At 37.6% G+C, this 20,413-nt stretch overlaps 2 long non-coding RNA genes across 7 annotated transcripts in view; one reads left to right on the top strand and one right to left on the bottom strand.

Annotated features, from left to right (window-relative positions):
* The window catches only part of LOC140611747 (uncharacterized), a 184,041-nt gene that overhangs the window by 35,486 nt on the left and 128,142 nt on the right, over positions 1 to 20,413 (bottom strand). For all 4 annotated transcript variants that reach the window (XR_012012885.1, XR_012012889.1, XR_012012887.1 and 1 more), the window contains one exon: positions 5,401 to 5,520. This is a non-coding gene — a long non-coding RNA (uncharacterized lncRNA). The remainder of the gene's footprint in view (positions 1 to 5,400; positions 5,521 to 20,413) is intronic.
* LOC140611746 (uncharacterized) overlaps positions 3,026 to 20,413 on the top strand; it is a 74,310-nt gene continuing 56,922 nt past the window's right edge. For 2 of the 3 annotated variants that reach the window (XR_012012884.1, XR_012012882.1), the window contains exons 1-3: positions 3,026 to 3,089; positions 7,153 to 7,230; positions 8,625 to 8,724. This is a non-coding gene — a long non-coding RNA (uncharacterized lncRNA). The remainder of the gene's footprint in view (positions 3,090 to 7,152; positions 7,231 to 8,624; positions 8,725 to 20,413) is intronic. The other variant, XR_012012883.1, reaches the window with a different exon arrangement.

Genomic DNA, 20,413 nt, shown 5'->3' with positions numbered 1-20,413 from the left:
CCAGGATCGCGCCCTGGTCCAAAGGCAGGCACCAAACCGCTGCACCACCCAGGGATCCCTTTTTTAAATTTTTTTAAAATTTTTATTTATTTATGATAGTCACAGAGAGAGAGAGAGAAAGAGAGAGAGAGAGACAGAGACACAGGCAGAGGGAGAAAATAAAATCTTTAAAAAACAAAACAAAACATCAGTTCAAAGAGATAGATGCACCCTTATATTTACTGCAGCATTATCTACAAGAGCCAAGATATGTAAGCAACCTATGTTCATCAATAGACAAAAGGATAAGGAAAATGTAGTGTATGTATACATTTAATATTTATAAATTATATATAATATAAATATATATAAATTATATGATATATATATAATATAAATATCATATAGCCATGGATGATATAAAGGATGTTATACTAAGTGAAATGAGTCAGACTAAGAAAAATACTACATGATTTCACTTACTTATGGAATCTAAAGAATGAAATAAACAAACAAAAAGTAGAACCAGATCTAAAAATACAGAAAAACCAATGGTTGTCAGAGGACTGGGAGGTGATGGGCTGGACAAAATGGGTAAAGGAAAGTGGGAAGTACAGGCTTCCAGTTATGGAATAAACAAGTCATGGGAATGAGAGATACAACATATGGAATATAGTCGGTAGTAATTTAATAGTGATGTTTGGGACACATGGTAGGTACATTTCTGGGGAACCTAATGTCATGTATAAAGAAGTTGAATCACTATGTTGTACACCTGAAAATAACATAACATTGTAGGTCAACTTAAAAAAATTTAAAAATTTAAAAATTCAATTAGCATAGTATAAACTTTTGTAAAAGAAACTAATTTAATATTTTTAATAAAAAAACTGGGATGCCTGGGTGGCTCAGCTGTTGATCCCAGGGTCCTGGGATCGAGTCCCATATTGGGCTTCCCATGGGGAGCCTGCTTCTCACTCTGCCTATGTCTCTGCCTCTCTCTCTCTCTCTCTGTCTGTCTCTCATGAATAAATAAAAACCTTTAAAAATTAATAAAAAAACTGTATCTTCAGAGTTATCAGCATTACATATACTGTAAGCATACATTTATATTCTACTGGAACATATTTGTCTTAAATTGAAATAGGTATATTGATTCAATAAGTTAGCATTACATCTACTAGAGAAATTTAAATTTATATACTGTTTGCCTCTAATTTTTATGATTCAAACTAATTTTGTAGTTTCATTTTTATATATTTGGGTATGTTAATAAACATGTTCATTTTTGCAACTTAAAAAGCTACATATAAAAAATGATATGGGTATAAAAAGCATAAAATATATATTTATAAATCCTCTTAATCTGCAAAATACTAATGCATGACAGTTCAAAATTATCTACTTCATAGTTTTCTATATAAAATAAAAATTACTGTAATTTCAAATGATAATATCTATATAAGTAATACTCTAGTAGGAAAAAATAATGATATAAGCAACTTGATATGCAAGGTATGAAAGATATGACTTTGTTAAAAAACATAGTTTTATTCTAAAATAAAATGACTTACTGTTACAAAAATGCATAAGACCAAATGGTATATGAATACAAAATATTATAAAAGGATCCTTGAAACTATTTTCATAGTCAGGGCTCACTAATATTTGAAAGATTTATTATAGAAAAAATTAAAATTAGTATCAAATATTATACAGATGTAAAACTAAAATTTTGTTTCTCTTTTAAAATGACAATTTTCTCTTAGATTATTGGTCTTTTCTTAACCAGAAATTGTGATAACAAGGTTTTCTTTGTCTTCTGGGTAATCTCCTATGGCAAACATTCTGTGTTTTATCAGAATATTTTTCTGTGCTTTTTTTTCTGTGCTTTTTGTTGACTTTATTGTTATATCTTGATTATAAAAGTCACTCAGTTTTCTTACCGTCATATTGAAAACTCACAGCTCAATTATGGATGCTTACAAGAAAGACATTTAGTTCTAAGTAATAAAGAAAGATTGACAAAAAATGTTTCCAAATATATTGGGCAAATGCAATAAAATTAAATGTAGGAGTGATAATATTACTATCAGATTAGGTGAAATCTGTGCAAAAAAGCAGTAAGTAGAATATAGTATCATAAAATAAAGTGATAAGCATAATTTATTAATGGATAGAACATAAATAAATCTATATATTTAAGAAATAGAGTAGCAAGCACATATAGCAAAAACTCCCCAAAATACTAGAAGGAATGATTAAAAACAATTATAATGGAAGTCATCAATATACCTTTCTTAAAATGGAACTTGTAAGTTGACATAACTAGTGGTTTTTCCAGGTGTATGTGTGCCGTTTTGTTTGGTGCTCTGTACTGAATCGTGTCCTCCCAAAATGCATACGATGAAGTCCTATCCCCTAGCTGGATGGCATTTGGAGATGGGCCTTTGGGGGCAGTTGGTCATGAAGGTGGAGCCTACGTGAGGGGATTGGTGCCTTCATAAGAAGAGGCCCTAGAGAGATCTTTTTCTGATTCCACCATGAGAAAAGAATCCAGAATCCAATCTGCCAGCATCATGATGTAGGACTTCCCCAGCCTCCAGAATTCTTGAAATGTCAACTGTTTAATCCGCCTAGTCTATAGTATTTTATTAGAGTAGCCTGAGCTGAATGAGTCATTTTATATCGTTTTGCTGTATGAAAGTTCTCCTCCACTAATATTTTATGTTCAAATTCACTACTAATCAAGGGAATGCAAATGGGATTAATAATGAACTATAACAGCATGCTCACCAGAATGGAAACGTTAAAAAGAATGGTTAATATTTTTGCTGCCAGGGATGAAGACAAAAGGTAACTCCCATGTTGTGAGTTACCCTAATCTTAGAAATACCTTAAGATTTTTTGTTTTGCAAAGCAACCTGCAACATCTATTATCATTTAGCATTTGAACTGCATGCACATGTTGACCCATCACTTGCACTTCTTGGAATCTTTCTTAGAAATAAAAGCATAACAATCAGCTGCAGAATTGGTCGTCATGGAGAAAATAATGGAAACAATAAACATTCTTAAGAGGAAAGCTGATTAAATTGTGGTACATCCAGGTAATGCAGCATTTTGATGGTTTCTTTGTTTCTTCCATTAATACTAGTATTTGTTTTTATTTAGCAGTGCTATGTACCAAACCACTCTACTCCTATAGTACGATGGTCAGTAAAGATTTCTGTCATCTAGTGTGTGTGTGTGTGAAAGAGAGAGGGGGAGGGGAGAGAGAGAGAGAGGGAGAGAGAGAATCCAAATAAACATGTAGATTACTACTGCAGTAGATACTGAGAAATGCTGTGAAGGAAAAATAAAAATATGAAGGAAATAGAATATAATATCGTGGGTTGGTTCACAAATTAAGTATGATTTGAGTCAGGAAAGAATACACTCAGATGATGTCCAATTCTGAGGAATTGAGGCAATCCTCCATTTTTCTTCTAGTGATTTGTCTTATCTCTGAATGGATTTCATCTCTTACTCCTAGTTGGCCTCTGACCATTTCAAGTAGTAAAAATAATCCTATGTCCAGTTTTTCATTTACTTTCCAAAGATATTCAGCTACCTACAAGTTTCTTGTAAATAACCCACTATATCAAGAGTGCCTCATTTCTTGAAACAAGAAGCCGGAAAGGAAAATGGTATTTATGACTGTGTACAATTAACCAGGCACTGTGCTGAGTGTTCCAGGAGCTCTCCTTCTATCCACCTCCAAATATGGGAGAGATCACTAGTCTTAAGTTTAAAGGAGAAATTTGAGATCAAGAAATACAAATATTCAAGTCTGAGAATTGGTAGGGTAGGTGTAGACATTAATTTTTAAAGATCGATATGTAAGGGTCTGGAACAAACTTTTACGCGACCCCAGATGTGTTTGCTTTATGAATGCAGAGACAAACATACTCTGTTGTTTCTATTAAGTAAGGTTAGTCATTTTACCTATACTCAAGGTATCCAAAAAATTAGCATCTGGTATAAATGTAATCAATGATTCCAAAGACACACCTGAGACACACCTGAGAAACACTCCTACAGGGTAGGGGAATACTATAATCTCTTTCTGAAGTTCATGAGAAGAAACATATATACATCGTCATCACATGTTCAAAGATAATTATCATGTCTATCAGTGGTAGCTGAATTAGTTTAGTTAAAAAGAACTATTAAATTAGTTAAGAACATATATCAGATTCATAAATACAAAAGGTTGGGATTTTAGAAAATCCCTGGATGAGAAGACAAAAAAAAGTGAGGTATTTGGAGACCATAGCGAATGGATAACCATGACCATCTATGAGGTGATTTTGTTAGAAAGTGCTATTGAGGGGACCCCTGGGTAGCACAGTGGTTGGGCGTCTGTCTGTGGCTCAGGGCGTGACCCCTGGGGTCCTGGAATCGAGTCCCGCATCGGGCTCCCTGCATGGAGCCTGCTTCTCCCTCTGCCTGTGTCTCTGCCTCTCTCTGTGTGTCTCTCAGGAATAAGTAAATAAAATATAATAAAAAAAGAAAGTGCTATTTGAGGATTGCAAAGTAGAGTGAATGGGTCATGTCACAATGAGCAAAGAAGGGGGCACACTTGGGACTTGGTCAACTAAAAGATGCTGCTTCTAATTATTGCCCCACCACCTCTTCTTATATTTCAGAGCAAATATTCAATCTTTGAAGCCTCCTCAGATTAAGCTCATATTTCAATATCTTTCTTTTACATGTATTAAATGTGTAATAACATTTCTATAAATGAAAAATATAGAATTAAAGTTCATACAATTTTCATAACAAGTGCTTTACTTCAATCACCATTTCCTACTTCTAAGGAATTAGAAAACACTGAGGAAATTATACAGATGATAAAAGATTCATATAATCTTCATATAGCTTATTTTCTTCTTTTAAAAATGAATTTGATTTGCACTCTGTTGTTGAAAGAACTCTTGTCTACTGGCTTTTTGGTAGAAAAGTAGAAATGCCTGCAGAGTCATCACGTAAAGGGTGGCCTGTGTGTGTGGAGGGGGGACTAATTGTGTCTGTAAAAATCTCAAGCACTCGAACAATCTTACCTTTATCTCTAGTGTTGTTTTATTCTTTACCACTGCTATCAAAACTGAAAAATATTCTTATTCTTTCACTTCAACTGGAAGTTAATGTCGTCTCTGAGGGGATATGTCTTTTTTTTTAACCAATCAGAGTTGTCACAAATGTTTTATTTCCTTGCAAAATACTATGAGTGTGCTTGGAAGTAATAGCAATGTTCTGATTTTTGTTCAGCACCTAGCAAAGAATAAATTTTGGAATATGTGTTTTGATCTAAGTGATTCATTGGAAATAAAGTTCCATGTCAAAGACAATGGCACATGTCATATTTAGAAATCTTACTGCTTCTCTCAGGCCTCAGTAATGCTTTTGTCATCTTGTTTTGGCTTCCATTTTCATGAAGGTCCTTGAACCAGTCCCGCAATCTGTTTGCCAATTCCCTGAACTCCAGGTCACTGCATGCTGAAAACAAAGCAAAACAACACAAATCTTGAATGATAATTTAGCATAATGCCAATGCTAGTTCTCAAATTATTTCAATAATGAAAAGCAACAGTAATAAAAGAAAGAAAGAAATGTAGTACAATTGTGTTTAAGCTTTTTAAAAATGAAAATTAAATATATGTTTCAAATATAATGAGATGTAATATAATGATGACATTTTGTCCAATAAAGGGAGATTATTAGTGGAGGTCTACTTCTACTCCTCAGTGGGGTATGGCACTTGATGGAACGTTCTTATTGATAATATCACATAAATTCAGTCTTAATATTTGTACACTGAACAATTTTGTTATGGTAAGAAGGTAGATGATCTGGGGAAATAATGGGCTGAAAATCCAAAATGAATATTTACACATTTATTATAGGCCATAGCTATTATATGCTATGATTTTATAAATCTGCATTAGTATATTAAATCCAAGTTATATATAACCCTATATATTTTTGAGCATAGAAAAGCAAAAGCTATCTTATTTAACATCAGAAATGATTGTAAAATATTTAAGAAAACAATATAAATTTCTGTTTTAAGAATAAGGTGTTAGTGAACTTTGACATTTGGAACTTGAATTAATTCATTTAAAAATATTGTTACCTACCAATAATTATATTTCTAGAATAGTCTCTGCGATAGAGTAGTAGAATATTATAGATATGTATCTGTATGTATGTGTGTGAGAGATGAATGATAAAATATGGTGTGTCAAATTTAGTCATTTGTTGCCAAAATATTTTGAAAATATAAAAATATATATTGTTTAGAGGACATCATTACTGTGGGTGTAACTCTTCTGCAAGTAGCATATATGTGATTTCCTGAACTGACTGCAAACACTCTTTAATAGTACTCTTGTTCATTTTGAAAAAAAATAATAATAACTTACATGCTGACTTATAAATGTCACATCACATTTAGTATAAACTACATACATCATCACTGTATGTATTATACACAATAAACATGTATAACATAATTTAACAAATGGAATATTATATGATGCAATATAATTTAAGACCATTTACTAGTATTAAAGAGAATCGAATTCCAGATTAACAGGACCTTCCAAGTACCCAGTAGGATGGGTGAGCCAGACCAGTAATGCATTCTGATATTTTAGGACAGTAGAGGCAAAAAAAGAAGATCCCAGAAGTTGCCATGGGGGGGGGGGAGAGTGACAAAGATTTCATAAACAAAGAATGAAGAATCAGAATGTCTGAATTTTTCATTAGCAACATTGGCAATCAGAAAGCTCAAAAACTGCTTCGGAAGTCTATATCCAGAAAAATCAGCTGAGAGAATTAGCTAAAGAGATGTGCTAACGTACATGACTTAAAAAAATAGCCACCCCCTTAACGTTTCTTTAGGAAGCTACTAGGAGATGTAACACACTAGACACAGAACTAAGAAAGAGGGTGGCCAAGACACATGAAATAAAAGATTTAGAGGAGTAGTGAAAGTAATGTCTCTAATTATGGTGAAGAGGAATCCCAGAATGCACGTTGCATGCCAAGCATAGAGGCGGATGGCAGGAGGTTTGAAAATCCTTGGTGAGGAGGTACAGAATTCATCACTATCCCTTCTTCATTCAGGGAAAACGGTGCCCTATAGTGAGATTCCCAGGAAGCATCACTTTTCCTGATAAGGACTACGATGGCTGAGACTGAATGGTAAGGCCACATGATGTGCAATCCTGGGTGAACGGTTACCCTCGAGCCCAGTATCTCTGTTTAAACAAACATCTAGGCAAGAGTCTTCTGATGTCATAAGCTTTTATGCTACAGAAAACAACACTTGCCTGAAAAATAGGGATTCTTCTCCGTACACATGTACACATTACCTGTCTCCGGAAGGATATTTAGACATAAAGCGGGTAAGCCTGATTATCTCCAGTCCAACAAACTGGATGAATATAGGAAAATGGTATGAGAGAGTCTTATTTTTACCATTCATTTTTTTCCTTTTGAGTTATGTGCTACATGCCTGTATTAATATTCAAAAATAAATGAAAAATTTCTTTTAAAAATTAATTACCATGCATTATCCTTGACCTACCAATTCCTTTCCTTGGAATTATCATCCAGTATACTACATACATACTAACTGATTTAAATTGGACAATACTATTTATTCAGTACGTTTATAACAAGAAGTTACAGCTGTTAACGAAACTGTCCATGAGCTGTGGTCTGATGACATTGGTTAGATATATCCATCCAGTGAAGCTGTATAAGTCATAGAGTTTACAAGCTTACTAAGTGCTGATATAGACACCAACACACTATACAGCTTTTGGTGAAAAAAAAAAGATGAGAAGGTAAGAGTGTTTTGTATGCTTGCATTTGTGTGAAAAGGAAGGAAAATGCATTTGTTTATATATGCCTAAAATATGTCTGGAAATACACATAAGAGATCAGAACATTGTCACCTCTGTAATGAGAATGCAGGAGGTATAAATTGCCCAGAGACATAAATGAGTACATTTATACTTTTAAGAGTTAAAGCATGTATTTTTAATCTAAGACTTAAAGCATATTAGTGCGGTAATTACTTTAAGCAAATGAGCATTTAAAAATGAATTTTAGTTCTTTATTTCCTTTACCCATCTTATGATTTGCCCCAAACCACACTCAACAAAAACCCAAAATTTATACAATAAAATATCTGTTGAAGAATGATGAAGTCTGTTGAACAGATTGGCATCTATTTTCTTGTCTTGCGGTTGTAAATACAGCATTCATTAGAGCATTAGAATGTTAGTACAGATGTTTTAAAAATTTGCCCAAAAGTGAAACATTATATATATCTATTGTGTGTCATACACACCTCAGTTTAAGTTTCAATATAAGGTCATGAATTTATTGTAATTAAATGTTTTAGGAATTAAGAATCCTTCAGTAATAATTATAATAATAATAATGGTAATAACAGCTAGCACTGCATACTTACTGTTAAATTATGTACATTACCATGCTTAATCATAGAAACTTTATGAGGATTGAGGAGGGGCAAGATGGCAGAAGAGTAGGGTCCCCACGTCACCTGTCCCCACCAAATTACCTAGATAAGCTTCAAATCATCCTGATAATCTACGAATGCGGCCTGAGCTTTAAAGAGAGAACAGCTGGAATGCTACAGTGAGAAGAGTTCACGCTTCTATCAAGGTAGGAAGACGGGAAAAACGAAATAAAGAAACAAAGGCCTCCAGGGGGGCGGGGCCCCGCGAGGAGCCGGGCTGAGGCCCGGGCGAGTGTCCCCAGGACAGGAGAGCCCCGTCCCGGAGAAGCAGAAGCTGCACCAACCTTCCCGGGCGGAAAGGGCTCGCAGGGAGTTGGAGCAGGACCCCAGGAGGGCGGGGATGCCCTCAGGCTCCCTGGGACACTAACAGACACCTGCGCCCCGGGGAGAGTGCGCCGAGCTCCCCAAGGGCTGCAGCACGCGCACGGCTGGACCTGGGAGCAGCGCGGAGGTGGCTCAGGCGGCTCTGCGGAGAGGGGGCTGCGGGGCCAGGATCGCAATTCCAACAGCGCAGGCCCAGGAGCACAGGGCGCCGGGTACACAGCCCAGGATCTGGCCTCCCCCCAGGACAGGCAGAGGCCAGGAGAGCCCAGGACAGCAAGGACGCTCCTGCCCCGAGATAAGCAGATCAGCAGCCCCGCCCGGAGCATCCAGGCCCTGCAGACGCAGAGCTCCCTAGTTACTGCGGGAGCTGACTCCAGGGCTCCAGAGCTGGCCTCTGCCCACTGCACTTGTCCCTCCTGGGGCCTCACGGGGTAAACATCCCCACTGAGCCCTGCACCAGGCAGGTGACACAGCAGCTCCCCCAAGTGCTAATACCTGAAAATCAGCACAACAGGCCGCTCCCCCAGAAGACCAGCTAGATGGCCACGTTCCAGGGGAAGTCAAGGGACTTAAAGTATACAGAATCAGAAGATACTCCCCCGTGTTTTTTTTCTTTTTGATTTGTTTGCTGCCCCCCACCCTTTTTTCCCTTTATTTCTTTTTCTTTCTCTTTTTCTTCTCTTTTCTTTTCTTTTTTTTCCTTTTTTCTTTTTCTCTTTTCTTTCCTTCTTTCTCTCCTCTCTTTTTCTCCTTTTCCCAATACAACTTGTTTTTGGCCACTCTGCACTCAGAAAAATGACTAGAAGGAAAACCTCACCTCAAAAGAAAGAATCAGAAACAGTCCTCTCTCTCTCCCACAGAGTTACATGATTTGGATTATAATTCAATGTCAGAAAGCCAATTCAGAAGCACTATTATAAAGATACTGGTGGCTCTAGAAAAAAGCATAAAGTACTCAAGAGACTTCAAGACTGCAGACTTTAGATCTAATCAGGCAGAAATTAAAAATCAATTGAATGAGATGCAATCCAAACTAGAAGTCCTAACGACGAGGGTGAATGAGGGGGAAGAACGAGTGAGTGACATAGAAGACAATTTGATGGCAAAGAGGGAAACTGAGGAAAAAAGAGAAATAAAAGACCATGAGGATAGATTAAGGGAAATAAATGACAGCCTGAGGAAGAAAAACCTACGTTTAATTGGGGTTCCTGAGGGCGCCGAAAGGGACAGAGGTCCAGGATATGTATTTGAACAAATCATAGCTGAAAACTTTCCTAATCTGGGAAGGGAAACAGGAATTCAGATCAAAGAGATAGACAGATCCCCCCCCCAAATTCAATAAAAACCATTCAACACCTCGACATTTAATAGTTAAGCTTGCAAATTCCAAAGATAAAGAGAAGATCCTTAAAACAGCAAGAGACAAGAAATCTCTGACTTTTCAATACATTATATAACTGCCATACTAATTTTAGTAGCCATCCCTTTGGTATTTAATTTTTAATTTTCATATTTATTTTTTAATATTTTAGTTATTTATTCATAAGAGACACAGAGAGAAAGGCAGAGACACAGGCAGAGGGAGAAGCAGGCTCCATGCAGGGAGCCCGATGTGGGACTCGATCCCAGGATCCCAGGGTCACACCTTGAGCCAAAGGTAGATGCCCAACTGCTGAACCACGTAGGTGTCCCTAATTTTTTTTAAGATTTTATTTATTTATTCATCAGGGACAGAGAGAGAGAGAGAGAGAGACAGAGACAGAGACAGAGACACAGGCAGAGGGAGAAGCAGGCTCCATGCAGGGAGCCTGATGTGGGACTCGATCCTGGGACTGCAGGATCAGGCCCTGGGCTAAGGCAGGTGCTAAACCGCTGAGCCACCCAGGGATCCCCTAATTTTTAATTTTTATATTTTATTTTACTGAAGTATAGTTGACACATTAATTTTAGGTGTACAACACAGTGACTGGAAACCACTTTCAAACATTTTTCTTATTTATTTATGATAGTCACAGAGAGAGAGAGAGAGAGGCAGAGACACAGGCAGAGGGAGAAGCAGGCTCCATGCCCCGGGAGCCCTATGTGGGATTCGATCCTGGGTCTTCAGGATCACGCCCCGGGCCAAAGGCAGGCGCCAAACCGCTGCGCCACCCAGGGATCCCGGAAACCACTTTCTAAGGACTTGCTTTAGATATAGGAATATTATTATTATTATTATTATTATTATTATTATTGGAACATTAAAAAATTATCTATTCACTTAATTTTTTAAAATGGTGGTAAAAAATGCATGAGATAAAGTTAACCATCTCAACTATTTAAAGTGTATGGGTAAGTGGTTTTAAGTACATTGACATCGTGACACAGAACTTCAAAATTTTTCATCTTGTGAAGCTAAAACTCGGTACCCATCAAACAACTCCCCATCCCCACCTTCCCTCAGCTCCTGGAACCACTATGCTATTTTCTGCCTCTATGAATTTGACTATGCTAGGTGTCTCCTGGGAGGGGAGTGATGCAGTGCTTGTGTTTTTGTGATAACATAATATCTTCAAGGTTCATCCATTATAGAGGGTGTCATCATCCCCCTTTTAAAGGATTAGTAACATTTGATTATTTGTAAAAACCATGTTTTGTTTATTCATTCACCTGTAAATAGATGGGAGTTGCTTCCACCTTTTGGCTGTTGTAAATAAAGATGCTATGAACACAGGCATACAAATGTCTCTTTGAGACTCTGCTTTCAATTCTTTTGGATATATATCATCCAGAAGTGAAACTGCTGGCTCATACAGTAATTCCACTTTTAATTTTTGAAGAACTGCCATACTGTTTTCTACAGCAGCTGCGCCACTTCACATGCTCACTATTTCCAATTTTCTCACTTCCTCATCAACACTGGTTACTTTCTGTTTTACCAACAGTAGTCACACTAATGCGTGTGAAGTGGTACCTCATTGTGGTTATTTGCTGATTTAATATCAAAAAACAAATTTGAATGAAATGAAGGTTCTATATAGCAATGTTGCAAGATAGATGGGGTCTGGATGTTGAAGGATCTTGAATATGAAGCTAAATAATTTGGAATTTATTTTAGAGAAATAGAAGTTAGCAGAGATTGTAAAGAAAAGAGGTTTTCAATGCAGAGAAGCATTATGTGAAATTGAATAAACTAAATAAAGCATTCAAAATGTAGTTAAAATGGTCATTAAACTTTATGCTGGATTTTAAAATGTTATTCTGTATGTTGGCAAATTGAACACCAATAAAAAATAAATTTATTATTAAAAAAATAAAAAAATAAAATGTAACTATAAAGAAATTTATTATCTTTTTCTAAAATCTGAATTAATGGAACTTTCTTTGGAGTAGATGTGGGGAGGTTTGTGGTGTAATCTCAATCTCTGCACTATTCACTTTTATTTTTTTTTCTTTTACAAAATAAAGAATCCAAATGATCATTTAGATTCTCAAAAGCAAAAGCCTCAAATCTCATCTTCCACTGATGATGTCATCAAGTTGAATATTAAAATAAGTTGCTAATATTTCTAAAAACTCAATTACATATTTTAATTTATTCAATTCACAAAACAGTGATTAAAGAGGTGCTAAAATAAAATGGCAATATGTGAAATTCAAAGTCAAATTTAACATAATTGAAAAATTACTTTACTGTAAAAATGAGTATAAGACCATTTCTTAAATTGTTCACATCAATTTAATAACATATAGGTAAAATTTGAATGTTAAGCAATATGAAATGTCTCCTCTGTGCTGGGCTCCTCTTATTTGATAAAGTACTCTCTTACTGGACTATATATATATATATATATATATATATATATATATATAATATCTATTTATTTATTCAAGAGAGACACAGAGAGAGGCAGAGACACAGGCAGAGTGAGACGCAGGCTCCCTGTGGGGAGCCCAATGTGGGACTTGACCCTGGGACCCCAGGATCACTCCCTGAGCTGAAGGCAGATGCTCAACTGCTGAGCCACCCAGACGTCCCAGGACTATATATTTTTGAAGCTTAAATAACCCTTCAAAGCCACTCAATAGTATTAATTTGTGATAGAACAAGACACTAAAAATCTTCCTCAAATGTTCACTCATATGGTTTCAAAGTACATTATAGGATGAGGAATGCAAGTAAACAGAAATTATGCAGACTTCTGAAAGTCATCCACAGAGAGAATTCATGGCAACATTAGTCAAACATAAAGCACAATATTTCAAAAAATGTAAAGCCATCTTTTAAAACAATGTTATATTGAGCCATATGAAATTGCTAATATTCTTTTTTTTTTATGGTAGTCACACAGAGAGAGAGAGAGAGAGGCAGAGACACAGGCAGAGGGAGAAGCAGGCTCCACGCACCGGGAGCCTGATGTGGGATTCGATCCCGGGTCTCCAGGATCGCGCCCTGGGCCAAAGGCAGGCGCTAAACCGCTGCGCCACCCAGGGATCCCAAATTGCTAATATTCTATGATTTTGACCTACCCAAAGACAATTTCATATAGCTCAATTTAATATATGGTATTTACTGGCATGGCAACTGTTATGGACATATTGAACTTATACATAAATAAACCTTCCTTCCTGAAAGAAAAATATAATTGCCTTGGGGCACCTGACTGGCTCAGGCCATGGAGCCTGTGACTCTCGATCTTGGGGTCATGAGTTCAAGCCATACATGTTGAGTGTTAAATAACTAAATTGAATTGCCTATATAGACTTAAAAATTAGAAATGTCCTATATTAGCAATGCATAGGATGTTAGAACTCTCAGTGTATTTGAGTCTATGTTTTGTGCCAATTCTTCGGGTCAGAAAAGGTTTCTGATACTCATTATATTTCCCACCAGCACATTAACATGGTAAGCTGTACATCATATGCTCTGAATAAATACATGATCTGATTTGGAATACAAACATAATCTATTTTCAAGTGTCTAAATCCTGACTTAGCTAACAGATTATGTTTGGTATATTTTGCTCAGCTCTGTTCACTGAGCCGAATAATTAAGGAATACCTAATAGTTTCAACAAATCAGATTCTTGACTCTATTAGGAAAAGTTACAGGAGATGTATGGTTTTGCCGTCAGCTATGATTTATTTCAAGATTTCTGTCACTGATATTTGTAGACTGTACATCCTATTTAGAATATTACATGCTACTTTGTTCTTATAACTTAAGAATTTAGCTCCTAAAAAGTTATACTATCCAATTATGTTGTTGAATCCATTATTTAAATGGGAAGGGGAGAAGTGATGGTAGAGGTCTAGAGTGTCAAATATGGCAAACTCATTTTCTAATTGCAATTACAGTGATAAGAAAGATACTTATCTTTCTGAGTTAGTTGATAGTTTCCTTGCAGACTGACAAAAATACACAGTTGATTACCGAGCAGCATCTAAAGAATGAACAAGTTTGCTAGTGATCACCAAGAGGAGGGACAGTCTGTTCTTCTATCACCAGCTGGACCCATCAGTCACACAAATGTTCATGAACTTTGCCTTTGCTTAAGAAATGCAAACTATTTTTTGAAGTTAATATACCCATATGCGAAATCAGAATAAATTATAGCTGGCAACAACCACTAATATATGAAAGGATAAAACAAAAGCTCAATGGCCAGGTATAAAGCAACTACATCCTTGCCCTGAGAAACAGATCTTCACTGATAACACAGGGTTAGAGGTAACTCCTGATTGCTGTGAAATTTATACCAGCATTTCTGCATGTAGTGCAAACTGTGTTTCTTAATAAACCAGTCCAGTTATTCTTTATTTACATTATAAAAATTCATGCTGTAAGAGAAACACCTTTCATCAGTGCTTTGCATATGTTTTTACAAAACAGAAATGTTTACTCTCTTATGTTATTACTGCTTCATCCTTTAGCACATCTTGATATATGTCTACTATGTGCCAGGAATATCTTGCATCAGAATCCCCTGGCAGGCTTATTATAACACAAATTGTTGTATCCCCACTTCCAGAGTTTGTGATATGATAGATAAGGAGAAGGGCATGAAAATTTGTACTTTGGATCCTAACAAGTTTCTAACAATTTCCCAGGTGATACTGATCCTGCTGGTCTAGAAAACCACTCTCCTGTGGGTAGGAGTTACAGGACAAGGAGGACATAGCTTCGTTCCTCATCAAATCTACATTCTAGTAGAAAAGACTTGAACATATTAGTAGAAATAGGAACCTCCCCATTATTATCTTAAGGAAAATTACCTGAATTGCATTCACATACATACTATAACACCATTTCCCCTGGGCAGCTTGATTTTCCAATTCTCCATGTTTTCATGGCTAGATTCCTATGCCTGCTGTACTAACCAAACACAAGGCACTAAATCACCTGGATGCCACATCTGGGCAGGTTTCAAGGGTAAGATAAATCAATCAGATGCACCAATTTCTTGTTCGGACCCTAAAATGGCTAGATTATATTACACAGAAGCCTGTCTTTTAAAGTTTTAAGAATTTAATTTCTCTCCTCTGGTTTCTCAGCTTACTCATGCTGGTGGCAGGTCCTCCACTCAGGGGTCAGCAGGAACTGCATTGAATTCCCTGGGAAACATGCCTCTGTATCGCTGTCTTCAGGCTCAGGCTCCACCTCTGCACTGAGTTCACACAGGTGGGGACAGAAGTCTATACCAAATAGGTGGTGCAGCTGGGGAGAAGAGGGATGCCTTCAGCTACAGATGGTTAGAGCATCTATAGGAGCCATCTAGAAATTCCTGTTGCTCCAGCTTCAATATTTCATGTGTCTGGGGTGAAACTAGGCCTTCCGTTCACTCATTACTGAGGTCCAGAATGTCTCAGACCCAAACTTGTCCAAGAAATAACCATAGACAGGAATCTCAGAGTCATCTTTTCTGCAGGTGAGATGAAACTTGGGAGAAAACTGAAAAGTTGAATTTGAATATCCTATCATAGGTCGTTTGATAGACTAAGAAAAAATTAATTTTCTGGAGAAGTGTCATGACTAAAATTACATTCATTCCTTTTATGGTTAGTAGCTCCACACATAAAATCTTTTGAGTGATGTACTCACAGGCAGAGGAGGAAGCATATTGTGGGAGCCATCCGCCAGGTGTCTCAACCGCAGTCCCCTGGGGATCTGTAGTCAGTGGCTAGGCTTTGGCCCATTTTACCAGGTAGAGCAATGTGTATCATCCCATTCTGTTACAACTACATTCTCCTTTTCTATGTACGTTGGAAATGACATCACAGTATATCTCCTCAACCCACAGTCCATAAATAGAACTAACCCAGGAGTAAAAATACTGTTAGCCAGCAGATTTGGATCCTGGCCTTAGCAATGCTGATTTCATAACATAATTATGGAGCATATAGAAAATAAATGTTTATGGATATTCCTGTAGCACCTAGCAGAGGCCTGTGTGTGCAAAATAAGCAGACAGGTACCTTTTCATTGAATGTGACTTCTTTCATTATACCCACCAGCCACTGTGGATCCAATTTAATGCCAAATACAAGGTAGTTAACATCTGGAAGGCTAAGTCTGAAAGGGTTAAGTGTCAACATTCCACTCAGAGCTTGGGAGGCTCTCTATTTCACCAAACTCTTTGTGAAATCTTATTGCTATGAATTTGGTCAGGTTCCTTGCTCTGTCTATGCTCTTCATGCTTCTAGGTCAATACATTAACTTTGGTCTATGTCAGATGCCAACTCCTCTATTTAGCCCACTCTAATTTCTTCAGAACTGCTGCAGAACTTTATCTGCATATTTTTATGATTTTTATTAGTCTTTACTTCTTATACTACTTATGTACTGATTGTATAGCCTGTGGATTCTTGGAGAAGAAAAAGATCTACATCTTTCTCAATCAAAACTGTATCTGGCAACACAACCTAACATTCAAAGAAAGATTTTTCTGCCGATTATAAAATAAAGGCAGACTTAAACTGTCTGAGAATATTAATTTGAGTATAATTTATGTGAAATAAATGGCCAGCTACTTACATGGAAAATAGAATAATTTAGAGATTTCATAAGAAGACAAAGGACTACCAAGAGGTGTACTGCACAAGCAAAAAATTAATAATTTATTTAAAATAAATATGAAATATATAAGTCCATTATCTCCTCTCTGCTCTCTGGTGCCCTTTTTAGAATTATGGACATTAATAAATACATATATATATTTATACATGTATATGTATATTTATATACGTATATATGTATACTCACTATATGTGATAACATTATACATATTCATATACATATAGAGGGCCTGGGTTGGTATTCAGATATGAAGAATAACGACCAATATTGTCTCTAACAACGATTTATATCTTAACCACATCTACTCTGTGGGAGCCATTAGTTTCCATTACATCCACTTGAGTTTAAAATTGCACAAATGTATTTACCTTTCTTTAGTCAATAATTGCAAAGAAAACAGACTGGTCAGGGAAAGACCATGTGGTATCTGACAAACAATAAAACAACATAGGATAACCAATGACTACTTCTAGTCCTGTGACATCTTAATATCTTTAACCACCACACACATATGCTAGTCATAGGAGCTATTTTGTCGCAATTCATACCTCTTAGAACCAACTAGAATATAATTGTTGCTATGAGTTGGACAAGTTAACCATTGTGCCACGGTAATACAACAAAACTATTATTTTTCTTCCCGAAGAAAGATCAGAAGGGGAATGTTTTAAGTGTAATTAGTCCTCCGGAGTTTCCTGGTACTAACTAGGATACACCTTCAGAAACGGCACCAAATTTGAAAAAGTCACTCTCCAAAGACACTTGGTCCAGTAGAAACCTACACAGCCGACAATAGCAGAAGTGCCTATTTTTTAGAGTACTTAGCAAGAAAGAGCATTATATGTGCATCAGTGTCCAGAACAAAGTCCCCGTTCCTATCAAGAAGAGCAGGTGTGATCTATGTAGACTAAATACGGTGGCTAGGATTCACCTTATAAAAAATACCAATGGAACGTAAGAGATTCTAATAAAACTGCAGTCTATTCAGGTAGGTATCACTGTGTGGCAGAAATTTGTGTCCTCATAAATCAGGTATATTACCTTAAGAAGTGGAAAGGCAAATTAAGCCTCCTGTTGGCAGTGACCCCAATCTCCAGTGCCCTCCAGGGAAGGTTATGCCTTGAATACCATACACAGGGCTAGGGTGGTGTTGTTCACATTAGGAGATTTTCTCTGTTCACTGTCCTAATGCCAATCACTTCTTCCCTATGGTGGAGATATTTCAAGCAGCATCCGCCAGGCAACATTTCTATGGCTGGAAAAGTTCGACAGGAAACTTCAAACTACCACTAGAGAAAAACACGGACCAAGCTGACAGCATGAAAACAGAAAGGAGAGAAAGAGAAGGAGGGAGAGAGGGAGAAAGGGAGGGAGGGACAGAGAGAGGCTACTTGGGGCTGCTATTTGGGGAGCAACTATAGAAATGATTCCTGGCAGTGAGAAGAGCAGACCTCACATAGTCAACAAGTGCTATGAAGCACTTACTATTGAAGTCCAAGTGCTGCAAACAGAAAAACTGCTGCCTCCCAAACTGTGTAAAGTTTGTCAAAGAAGAGCACAAGCCATCTGTGAAGAACCTGGTACATGTTTAAGAAGCTCACTCAATAATACAGAATCAAGAAGATGGGATAAGGGGCAGCTCAGAGACGCTCCTCTCCACATCGGACAAGAGGTTCCAGAAGTAGCAGTGGGGAGCAGCTGAGGCTTCCAAAGACCTCTCCCATCCCTCGTCCTCACATGCATACGGTCTGCATAAATCTGGAAGATACAGATCCATGTTAACTTAACTGCATTCCCAGTGTGTGACTTCTGGTAGACTGTGAGTTTGGTGATTCTCTGTCATTTCTAGGGATATAAGTCTGGAATAAAATGATGATTTTGGATATAATTACAGATACACATTTTAATGGTAAGGGTCTCCAATGGCACCTATGGTTTTCAGCTCCCTGGGGAAGGAGTTGGAGCACTCAGATCTCCTCACCCTGGGAATGAAATGACCATGAAGATCATCCCAGGGTCATGGCTGATTCAAAATACACTAGGAAACGGCCTACACAGAGCTCTCTTGAGGAATGCATTAGGCAAGGAATTGGGTTGCTTTGAATTAGTCCCACAGAAAGAATTACTGAGACTTGGATAATAAAACTAAATGCGGGGACAAGACCCAGTCCTGAGGGTCATTCCATCAAGGAGGAAAGGAACAGTCTTTCTGACGCTGGATGCTATGGCAGCTACAGCCAGTCTCACCCTCTCTCAACTCTGCTCCCCACACCCTTCTCCGCGTCCTCTACTAATAACACGAAACACATTTTTCTCCTGGATCCACTTCAGGAAAAGCCAATCCTACTCTATAGAAAGCCCCTTTAAAAGGCGAAGTCACCACTTTTAAAATGGCAAAATCCTCCTTCAGTAGAGGTCTAAAAATCAGGCCAAAATCGCCACAAGCAGTTAAGTTTGCTTAAGATTAAATAGGGTTGAATAAACGATCTCTGCAGAGTGGGGTCCCCATTGTCTTTTCTCTGCGAGTCCTGTGGCTTCTAACACTTGGTACCTTCCAGTAGCACTGACCTTGAACCACACTTTTCATCTGCACTGGGGTTTCCCAGAGGCTGTTGTAAATATCCTTCCATGGGATAGAAATCCACTCTCCTTGTGCAGACTTTCCTGATTGAACATTTTCCTTGCTGTATGCATTAGGAAAAACATTTTGTGCATGCACGCACAAAGGTGGGGGTTTGGGCGGTGGCTACCCACCTCCGTGACACTTATTGGTGTGGGATCTTCCTTGGCATCCTGCCTTTAGCTTCTACAGAGTATAAGGAGTTGCTTTTACATCTGTGGATTCACTACCTCCATGTCACTAATCCCCAGATGATGTTGCATCCCCGTTTACCCCCCTAGGTAGACACTTCAGTTGCATGCCCTAGCTAGCCTGAGTGATGGCATTTGTACCCCACACTGGGCTTAATCAAAGTAGGTTTTCTCTTTCCTTCTGTGAAGTCAGCAGTGTTGTTCTAGCACAGCGACTTAAACTGCATGCGTGTATACCTTCAGGAGTTCAGGCGCAAGTGGGTTGGAATTGGATCGCGCTCCCTCAAAAGCCAGAAATAGAAGCTTAGAGAATGAGCACAATGATTAAATTTAGAACTTGCAAGAAGGAGGTAGATTTCCTACTCCGTGCACGCAGCACGTCTTTTGTGGTGTGCATTTGAAGGTAAGAAAGGTAAGACTCAGAAAGGCAAAAAAAGGGATCCCTGGGTGGCACAGTGGTTTGGCGCCTGCCTTTGGCCCAGGGTGTGATCCTGGAGACCCGGGATCGAATCCCATGTTGGGCTCCCGGTGAATGGAGCCTACTTCTCCCTCTGCCTGTGTCTCTGCCTCTCTCTCTCTCTCTCTATCATAAATAAATTAAAAAAAAGAAAGGCAAAAAAATAAAAAAGGCAGGAATACTATGA

Source organism: Canis lupus, chromosome 20 (assembly GCF_048164855.1).
Source record: "Canis lupus baileyi chromosome 20, mCanLup2.hap1, whole genome shotgun sequence".
NCBI classification, from domain to species: domain Eukaryota; kingdom Metazoa; phylum Chordata; class Mammalia; order Carnivora; family Canidae; genus Canis; species Canis lupus.
The sequence above is the reverse complement of the archived record's forward strand: the minus strand, read 5'-3'. Positions and strand labels throughout refer to the sequence as shown.